Source organism: Excalfactoria chinensis, chromosome 3 (assembly GCF_039878825.1).
Source record: "Excalfactoria chinensis isolate bCotChi1 chromosome 3, bCotChi1.hap2, whole genome shotgun sequence".
Taxonomy (NCBI): domain Eukaryota; kingdom Metazoa; phylum Chordata; class Aves; order Galliformes; family Phasianidae; genus Excalfactoria; species Excalfactoria chinensis.
The window spans coordinates 68,034,871-68,043,880 of record NC_092827.1 but is presented as its reverse complement, the minus strand read 5'-3'; the positions used below and the strand labels follow the sequence as shown (position 1 = coordinate 68,043,880).

The 9,010-nt window shown below is 42.2% G+C and overlaps 1 long non-coding RNA gene across 1 annotated transcript; it reads left to right on the top strand.

Moving 5' to 3' along the window:
* Positions 1-3,240: 3,240 nt before the first annotated feature.
* On the top strand, positions 3,241-8,742 carry LOC140250685 (uncharacterized). The gene is made up of 3 exons (XR_011903236.1): positions 3,241-3,305; positions 7,910-7,996; positions 8,674-8,742. It is a non-coding gene; the product is annotated as an uncharacterized lncRNA (long non-coding RNA).
* Positions 8,743-9,010: the final 268 nt, after the last annotated feature.

Here is a 9,010-nt window from a genome sequence, read left to right as displayed (position 1 = left end):
GGTTAAGGTAGATATCACAGGCACTGTGTTGAGCTGGCTCACTCCTTCAGGCATCCTCTGACATGCTCACAGCTTTTGTATTGGGAAGGAAAATGTGCATTTCACACAGCTGAGTGAGGGGGTGCAGCTGAGGAGAATATTTGTATCAATGAATGTATTTTCTCAAGGTTGCACTTTGAAGAAGGGCTCAGTTAATCTAGTTTTACCTAGGAGTAGATCTCAATGAACTGCTATGAAGTCTAGGATATTCTAGGCTCCTCAGCCACCTGAGGGACCTTCACAGATGCTAACGTGCCAGTTATCAGAGTAGCTGGGGTTAGGGGTCTCAGGAAGCGCTGTGCTGTCTTAACAAGGCAAAAACTCATACAACAGAGGCACAACAAAATAATTGCATCTCTGAAAAGACTAATTTAAAAAACATATTGGTAAAGAGATAAATAAGTGTGGAATTTTGACCAAAAAAAAATCAGACATTAAGTGAAATTAAGTCTGAAATTAGAATGTTTAAAATTCTGACAGATATTTAAAAAAAAAAAAAAAAGAAAAAGAAAAAAAAAAAGAAAAAGAAAAAAAAAAAGAAAAAGAAAAAAGAAAAAAAGAAAGGAAAAGAAAAAAAGAGAAAAAAGATGAGGTAGAGAGGTCCATGAAGTATCTTTTCACCAGAATGAAGAAAGTTCCCCTTCTTGGAACATGAAAAGACCAGTTGAAATCTGGAAATGTGTTGAAGAAAATGGATGTACATTGTCATGGAGATGAACTGGATGGACTGCACGACACAACAGGCATTTTTTTCACTATCTTTTCATCTTTAGCTACAGAGCCATATCCTGGTGTAATTCAGTGATTCTGTAGACTTGATCTTTCAACACAGGCACATAAATACACCTCACTAAATTCCTCCATTGTAGCTTAGATTTTTACAGGGATCACACCACGTGCTGCTGTTCTGTTCCCATCTGGGCAGATGATCAGTGACTTCCAGGTTAAACAAATTCAGCAGGGTCCAACAGCAAAAATAACATGCTGACGCAAATCCGTGTGCATTTATTCAGCTGCTGTTGAGCCTGTGCTCAGACTCAGTCCTATTGCTTGTGCTGCCCTTTCTGGATGCTCTGTGTGAAATGGACAGAGACACACGCACTGTGGGCACACTGTCACAAGCTCTCACATTTCTCCCCATAAATTCTTAGCCTCTCAATCTCACCACTCACTGAACAGGTGAAATCTTGGGCATTCCTTTAACAGTGCCTGGAGAAGCAAAGATATTAACAAGGAAACATGTAGGTCTTCTATTCAAGGGAGAGGATGGAGAAAGAGTTGTACATTCCATTCCCTTTGCATCATCTGGAGTAAGAACAACTTGCAAAACATGTCTACTTATGTTGTATATTTATTAAAAATTAATGTTGTGCCACATGAGCTGTAATTTGTGCAGATCTCATTGGGGAGTTAATTTTACTGACCGTGCAGTTTTGCAATGAAATATGTAAACTTTACCTGTATTTGTCAACCATGCAAGATACTTCCCAGAGTTCACCTGTAGCATGTGACACCATGGTGTCATGTAGAACAGGAAATTTGCTGGAGAAGTTTGCGAATTACACTGACAATTGGAGAAATATGAGGACAATCTTGTTCCTTCGGGGCAACTTTCAATCAGAAAGTAAAGGAAGATTATATATATGATACATACTGGTCAACTAGAACATCCCTGTCCCTTGCCACCCAACACTTGCCTATCTGTCCCTATAAAGCAAGCCCATGCTTTGTTTTCTCCCTGTGACTGTCAGCCTGCTGGACTAAGCCATTAGCTCTCTATTATCTATAGTCCTGGTGCATCTCTACAGTCCCTGCCAGGGAGGAAAGGCCTCCTGGACTGACCACAGCTTGCTAATGGTACAAAGCATTTGATTTGTTCCAAGTGTGAGGGCATACTTGGTACAGCCAAGACAAGCTGCAAAATTCTTCTGCTTCTCCCGTGACCTGTCATCACCTATCTTCTAGCCAAGATGTGGTTTGGAAAAATCAGTGGGTAAACAGCATGTGGAGAAAATTATCTCTGGGAAAAGAAGTAGTGCTGCAGTCTTTGCAGCTTCTCATGCAGGGCTTTTCTTGCTGTTTGCCACTGACAGTTGGTGGACTGGTGACAAAGGCTTATATTGATATTACCCTTTGCTCTTTATTTCTCAACTATACCTGTTGGTAAGCAAGTGATGATTTTAGCATGCATGGCATGAAATAAAACTCCACAGGTGGAACAGAATTTCACCTCAGAGAAGAAAAACTCCAAGTCCATGCCAGGTTTCTTTGCTTGTTTTCTGTTTGTTACAGTGCAGTTCTATGTCAGTGTAGTGGAAATGCTAAATCACAGCCTGAAACAGTGATTGAACACCTGGTGGGAAGGCAAGGCCAACCCAGGGGTGCTCAGGTGCATGCAGCACACTGGTGTGTCTGGAAGGGGTGGAGCCAGGATCCACTCCTTCCCAGATCTCATTAAAGGGTTGGCAGGGGGGAGGTAAAGGTATTTTCTGGAGATCTCTGTATATCTGAGGCCTTCTAAAGGTAAGCAGCATTTTTCCTTTGCTTCTGCATTTATGGTTGCTGCATTTGGGCTTGTTCTCTTTTGCTCTATCCAAAGACTTTGCCACCCTGCTATTATTATCCCATTATAGCATTACAGTAACCTAGAGGTGAGTGATAGGGATCACATTGTGTTCAGTTGTATGGTATGGATAAAAATCTTACAACCAAAGCTCATATATTTAAGTAAATTATTAAAATTATACTTTTAAAATCAACAAGATTTTAAAATCAAGCCTCTTTTCCTCTGTTGGAGTATGTTAGGAGGATGTTCTTTTTTATTTTTTTTTATGGGTGTTGAGTTTGTGTTTTTTTTAGCTTGGACAGTAATGGAAAAGGTTTGTTTTTTTTTGTTTCCTATTTATTGAACACTTCATTTTCTAGTTCCTGTATGCCAGAGAAAAGAACTGGCTTTGATTTTGAACAATGTAGAAGAGCAACTCTGTTCAGAACTGTAGCAGTGGAACTTCAGTTGAAGTAGTTTAGTTAAATGTTATACATTAAGATCATAGCCTAGTTTACTAAATCCATTTTGAAGAAAGCTTACGTTGTGGCAGAAGGACAAGAAAAAGGCAAAGAGTATACAATAACTTCATGGGGTTACAGTCATGAAATTTCCCATCACCATCCCAATACTGGGCAGCACTTTGTTTCCCCTCCAGGTCAGATGGGACAGAGAGCAGGGGACACCAAAGGAAGCACCCGGATCCATGCAGTGTGCTTTGGTAATGAAGACAAGGCTGATGGGCAGTGAATGTAGTCCTGGCATGCACCCAAAGGTCTTTGCAGGGGATGGAGGGAAGTACAGTGGGTGTGCAAGGAAGGAAGGGGCTGGGGATGGAGCTCCTTCCCACCACCCTGCCTGGCCCTGCACCTCCTGCTTCCCATTTTCTGCATGGCTATTCAGGGCTGAATTCTGACACATCCCCCTAGCATCCGGCAAAGTGAATGGACTTTGTGTTTTTCCACTCAGCTGTGATGAGAGTTTGGCCCCCAGTGTTTAACTGTTGGTTCCTGGCTCTGTATGCTTGTGCTGTCCTCAGCACGGAATCACAGACTGGCTTGGGTTGGAAGGAACCTTAAAGATCATCTAGTTCAGCCATGTGCCCATTTCCATGGAAAGCCTGTTATGTTGTTCAGTTAAGGTGAAGTTGCTCAGCTATGTAATGTGCTGGTCATTCTTGATATTCAGCATCTTCCTTGTGCAGTTGGGACTGCAGAGGGAGAGTGATTTGCTAGGCTACACAATGGCTCAGCAGTATATCTGCAGTCATCTCTTAACCTCCCTCTATCTCCAGGACCATGCAACCACCTAATATTGCATCCCTGGGGAGAACTTGCTCTGTGCAGCTTTGGCCTTTTAACCTTTTAATGCTCTTCCAGTTTAAGCTCTTTGTGGCACAATCCAGACTGAAATTGCTGAACGCAGTTGTCACAAATTGCTTTTCAGTGTGCTCTGGTGATGTCTAGAGCTGCTGACAAGACCTGAAAAAACTGCATTTTTAAAAGAAGGTTTTTCGTCTGGATGAGCTTTAAACTGCCTTTTCCCTAGTTCAGCATCTGTTCCTACATGAGTGATGAACTGACTAGTACAAAGCAAAAACTAAAGTGCTTTCACCCCAAAATGGACTCATAGCCTGCAAAACTCTGCCAAAAGGTGAAAGTAAATACTTTAAAGAAACAGGGAATTCTGAAGAAGTTGGAAAGCCTCATTCCATGGCTATGTTCTAAGAGAGTTTAAGGGGCAATAAGCAGGATCCTCCATGAGGATCCCTCCCAAGCAGTCTGTGGAGGGGACTGTTGGACACAGGATCTGGGTAAAAAGGCCCTGACCTCTTGTAGACTGTGACAGGTCCTGTGTCCTAAGAGACCACAGACTCTCCAACCAGGGAGAGAAATGCAGCCTCCTAAAAACCACCTGGAAAAGTGCACTGTTCCCATAGAACTGCCTTCAGAACAAGCAAACCAAAAACACATTTAGGAAAAAAATGAGGTCTTCTGGTGCTCACCACCAGAGTGGCAGAGAACTGAATGGAAAAATCTTCCCTCCAGCTCTATGACACATTCTTCATGAGCACTGCTACAAAAATACTTCCTTAACTCCTCTGAGCTTTAATGTAATGAAGACGTGCCCAAATTGCTCTGGGCAACTACATCTTTATTTGTTTATCTTCTTTAAAGTGGTGTGTCCCTTTGAGTGTTAATATCTGTGATTGGATGTTGAAATTGTATTCCTCTTTTGATTACTGGGATGTCAGAATATCGGATCATAAATAATGTTGTTCTTCTTACCCTCATCATCCTCCTTTCACCCTAATTTCTGCAAACGCCTCAGGTTGCTGATCTAGTGCAGCTAGTGACTGGAAGATGTTAGTGACTGGAAGATGTTACTGTGCAAATTATATTTGATAGTTAATTTTAATATTTGATAATCACTACACCTGATTCTGTTAGCACAGATGTCTAATTATATGCCAGCTTTTGGCTGAAATGCACCAAAACCATAATTGATCACCAACAGCATTGATGAACAAAAATGCTGATGATTGTAAGTGAAAATCTCAGACCAGTCATGACTGGGAGCAACTTGGTGGCAGGTCTGGGTGGGAAGGCCTATGCTCTTTGGCTGTGCCCCCAGCCCTCAGCTCATCCTACACATGATGGAGACATCGGCAAAAAGAACATGGCCGGGCACATTTGACCTGGCACATTCTTCCTGGCACCTCCTAGTGACTGCCTCCTTCTGCTAATCCAGCCCTGATGAACTAAACATGGAACGACTGGATGCGAATTTGCAACTCCTTCCTTACTGCTCACGGCCTGCCTGTTTATTTATCTTCTAAATTCAGAATCCCTGCAATAAATAGTGGGTAGCACACAATAGCATGTTTACCCTCACTTCTCTTGTGAGCAGATTTCTTAATTGCCTCTTGTGATGACTGTGTATTGCACTCGTGCTCCCAGTCCCCGGGAGACCACTCGCTTGCCTAGCTTTGCTGCAGGGTGTTTATTAGAGCAGATGGTTTTGCTCTCAGAGGCTGCATTTTCCCTTGCAGGAGGAACTGTCATGGCCCAGCACTGAGTGGTCCCTGAGGCAGGTGTGGGGCTGGAAGGTGCCTGCTGGTGGGAGCAGGGAATTGAGTGGGGACAGAGCTGCTGCCCTCTGGCAGAGCAGAGCCCACAGGACAGAAGTGGAGCATGGCAGGCTGGATGCCACCCACTCCTGCAATAGCTCATCTAAATCTTCAGATTGTTTTAAACAATTTCTTGCTATAACAAAAAAGAACTTAATGAGATCTCACTCTGCTTTCCTTTTTTACACAACAGCATGAGCTAATCAGGCAATTTTATGTATAACAATGAACAACACCCTTCTTGCAATGATTTTCTGCGCTTTGGGTGCACTTGGCTTTGTTATACCAGGCAGCACTTGAAGAGAGAATTATCCACACTCTGTGAATGAGGAAGATGAGATACAGAGAAGGTATGTGACCAGATCAGTACCCAACAGCACTTGCAGAAATAGGTGTGGAAGTCTGTAAAACCTAGAATGCTGTATATGGTTGCTGGTTCTTCTTTCATGGTACCAATGCTAATTCATTGCCTGGCATGCTGTACTGGATGGGAGCATACGTTACTGGTAAGGCTCAACTTCTTAATTATTGCTTATGAACTGAGCACTAACCAGGCTCCACCACTCTTGAGAAGGCATTGTGCAAACTATTAGCTAACCTATTACCAACAGTTATGATCATTTGGGCACATCCACGTTTGTACATCTGACATTGACTCTGCTTATGGAAAATGCTCTGTGAAAACAAAGCAGATGCTTTTGAAGTGCTGTATTTTTTAAAAAGTGCCTTAAAAAAGCAAATGTCAAAGGAATGCCCCCTCAAGCCTCTAAAAAATTCAGGCACATATTTTGACTAATGTCTTGCCAAAGTTTGTTTTTAATTGACTTTTTTTTAATATGTAATTACCATATAGAAGTGAAGAAATGCAAATCGAACCACAAAAATTCCCCTATTTTATTTTGCACTCAAAATAAGTTACTGTGAAGTTGTCAAATGCATGTTTTTTGTGTTTTTTGTTTTTTGGTTTTTTTTTTTAATGAACTGGGAAACCCTCCATCTTGAGAAGAGACAGTTTCATCTTGGCATCAAGGCCAGTGGGCAATAAAGCTATTTCTCTGGAAAATTTCTATTCTTAGATTAGGGGAAGAACATAGGGAGATGCCATTTCTCAAAATTAGTAACAATATGTGCTCAGTAAAGCAACGGGGGTGACCACAAGGGCTTCCATAAAGATCTGACTTACATTCAGCAAAGCTTTTCTACCAATGTTTTGGAGACAGAGTTTTGTGAAGGAGTTCAAACTCAGTTCCACAGGCCCTAAATTTGAAATGTCTTTGGGTGCTGACCCTTAGAGTGCTCAGGGGACTGACTTCAGGAGTACTAAGCATACCTCATCCTTGCTGGTACCCTGGGGAATTGATTTCTGAGGGCTAGACAGGCAGCATCTCAAAAATCAGTTGCCTGCTAATGAGTTGCCACCTGATTAACTGATCATGAATTTTTAAAGTCCTTTCAATTATGAAGGTGTTGCCCACCTGATCCAGTCACTGTCCACAACATCTCTTTCCAGGAATATTAATGTCCTTTGTGAGGGCATTCTGGATCTGCCCTCAGGGACAGAAGTGCACAGCCAGACTGTGAGTACATTTAGGATTTAACATTTTGATGGCCTTGAAGGCAAACCTTGCTACTTCAGACTCCACACCAAGGCTAAGTGATGAAGTATGGATTGGAGGATTGTATGTTTCCAACAGTGATCAAAACAATGTCCCAGGAATCAAGACTGAGAAACCGTGAGCCAAAGAGACAATGACATATAGTCACCTAATCCATTCAAGTCACAAGCCACCAAGAATCCTGTAAAATGCTTTGTTTCTGGATTGTCCACAGCCCCCCATCTGTTCACTTCAGTGGGTAAGAGAAAAGCCTCACAGAGGTGGACTTTGATCTGCTTGTGATGGCTGGTGCTCAGCAACCACCTGATATTAACCCCCCCCCCAGAGGAAAGTAAGCCCTGCTGCTGGAGAAACCACAGCTGTAACAGGGATGGAGCGTGTGATGAGCAGATGGGGAAGTTTCTTGCCTCAGCAGTACTGGCTTGGCCTCCTGCTTGAGTAGTAGGTATCTCTTCCCAAGAGCCTCACTAGCAATGGACTAAATCATGCTATAAGCACCAGCGAATTAATTGTACTTTTTTTCCCCATCCTTTTTGGACAGATGACTGTTTCTAAACCTGTCTCACTCTATCTATGCAGAGATCTGATGGGCCCAATGCAGCTTTGATGAAATCCAGAGGAAGAGAAAATTTCTCCTATTGCTCTGCAGCACCCTGGCTGAGATTGGTGAGAGATTTGGAGTTATGGGTTCTGGTGGTGTTTACAGCAGTTCCTTCCCTTTAATTCTCTTCATGTAAGGAATGTCCTGAATAGCAAGCAGAGTGATCCCATCATGGAGACCCTCAAAGGACCCACCTGCAGCCCTGCTTCCTGGATTTGATTTAATTTGACATCTTGATATTGCCAGCTCTGTTGTTTTATCTGCTGTCTTGTGATAGATGAAGATTTATTGAGACCATAACTTTGGGAAAAAATGGTTACCTGAACATCTTTTTATTTTTTTTATTTTTTTTAGCAAAAACATTTATGATTTTCACAATAGAAAAATCACTTTGAGAAGAATTCAACTGTCTGTAGTTTGTTTTGGGGTTTTAATTTCAGTCTCACATCCAATCTAATTGTCTGGGAAGGGCAAATGTTGGGTACTAAGTCACTTGCAGGGTCAGAAAGAATGCAGCTAGAATGAAAGGACCTTCAGGTTTCTGGAGGGAATTTCTGGGATTTTGAAAAATCAGTAGGTTTGTCATAAACTGCCTTTGTTCTCTTTATTTATGCTGCAGTTATGTTTGTTGATGCATTGGCTACCTTGTCTGGCCAACTGCTTAATCTCACTTTACCAAATGTGGATTTGTAGAGATGTAGGAGCAGATGGATACCTTTGTTCCATTAAATCTTTTTTACAGTGTTTGCCTTTGTTTATTGTGTGAAGAAAGGGACTCTGAAGGAATCCAGAAAGACTGAGATTTCAAAGACTTTCCATATTACTCTTGCAATGCACTCACATCAAATCTGGCTGGAGCCCTGTAGCTCCTGCAGCGGTTATCTGGGAGGTGTGCTGCTGGACATCTGCTTCGCATCAGGAGGGCTAGAGCAGAACAAGCCCAGTGCAGACAGGTAGGCCAGACTATCATCCCCGTTTGGTTCAGACCTTTGTCTTAGATCAAAAGCAGTTTCCTTATACGTGACATTTTTTTACTTCTAATCCTTTTTTAGAGTCTGGCTGGATGTATTCACTCTGTG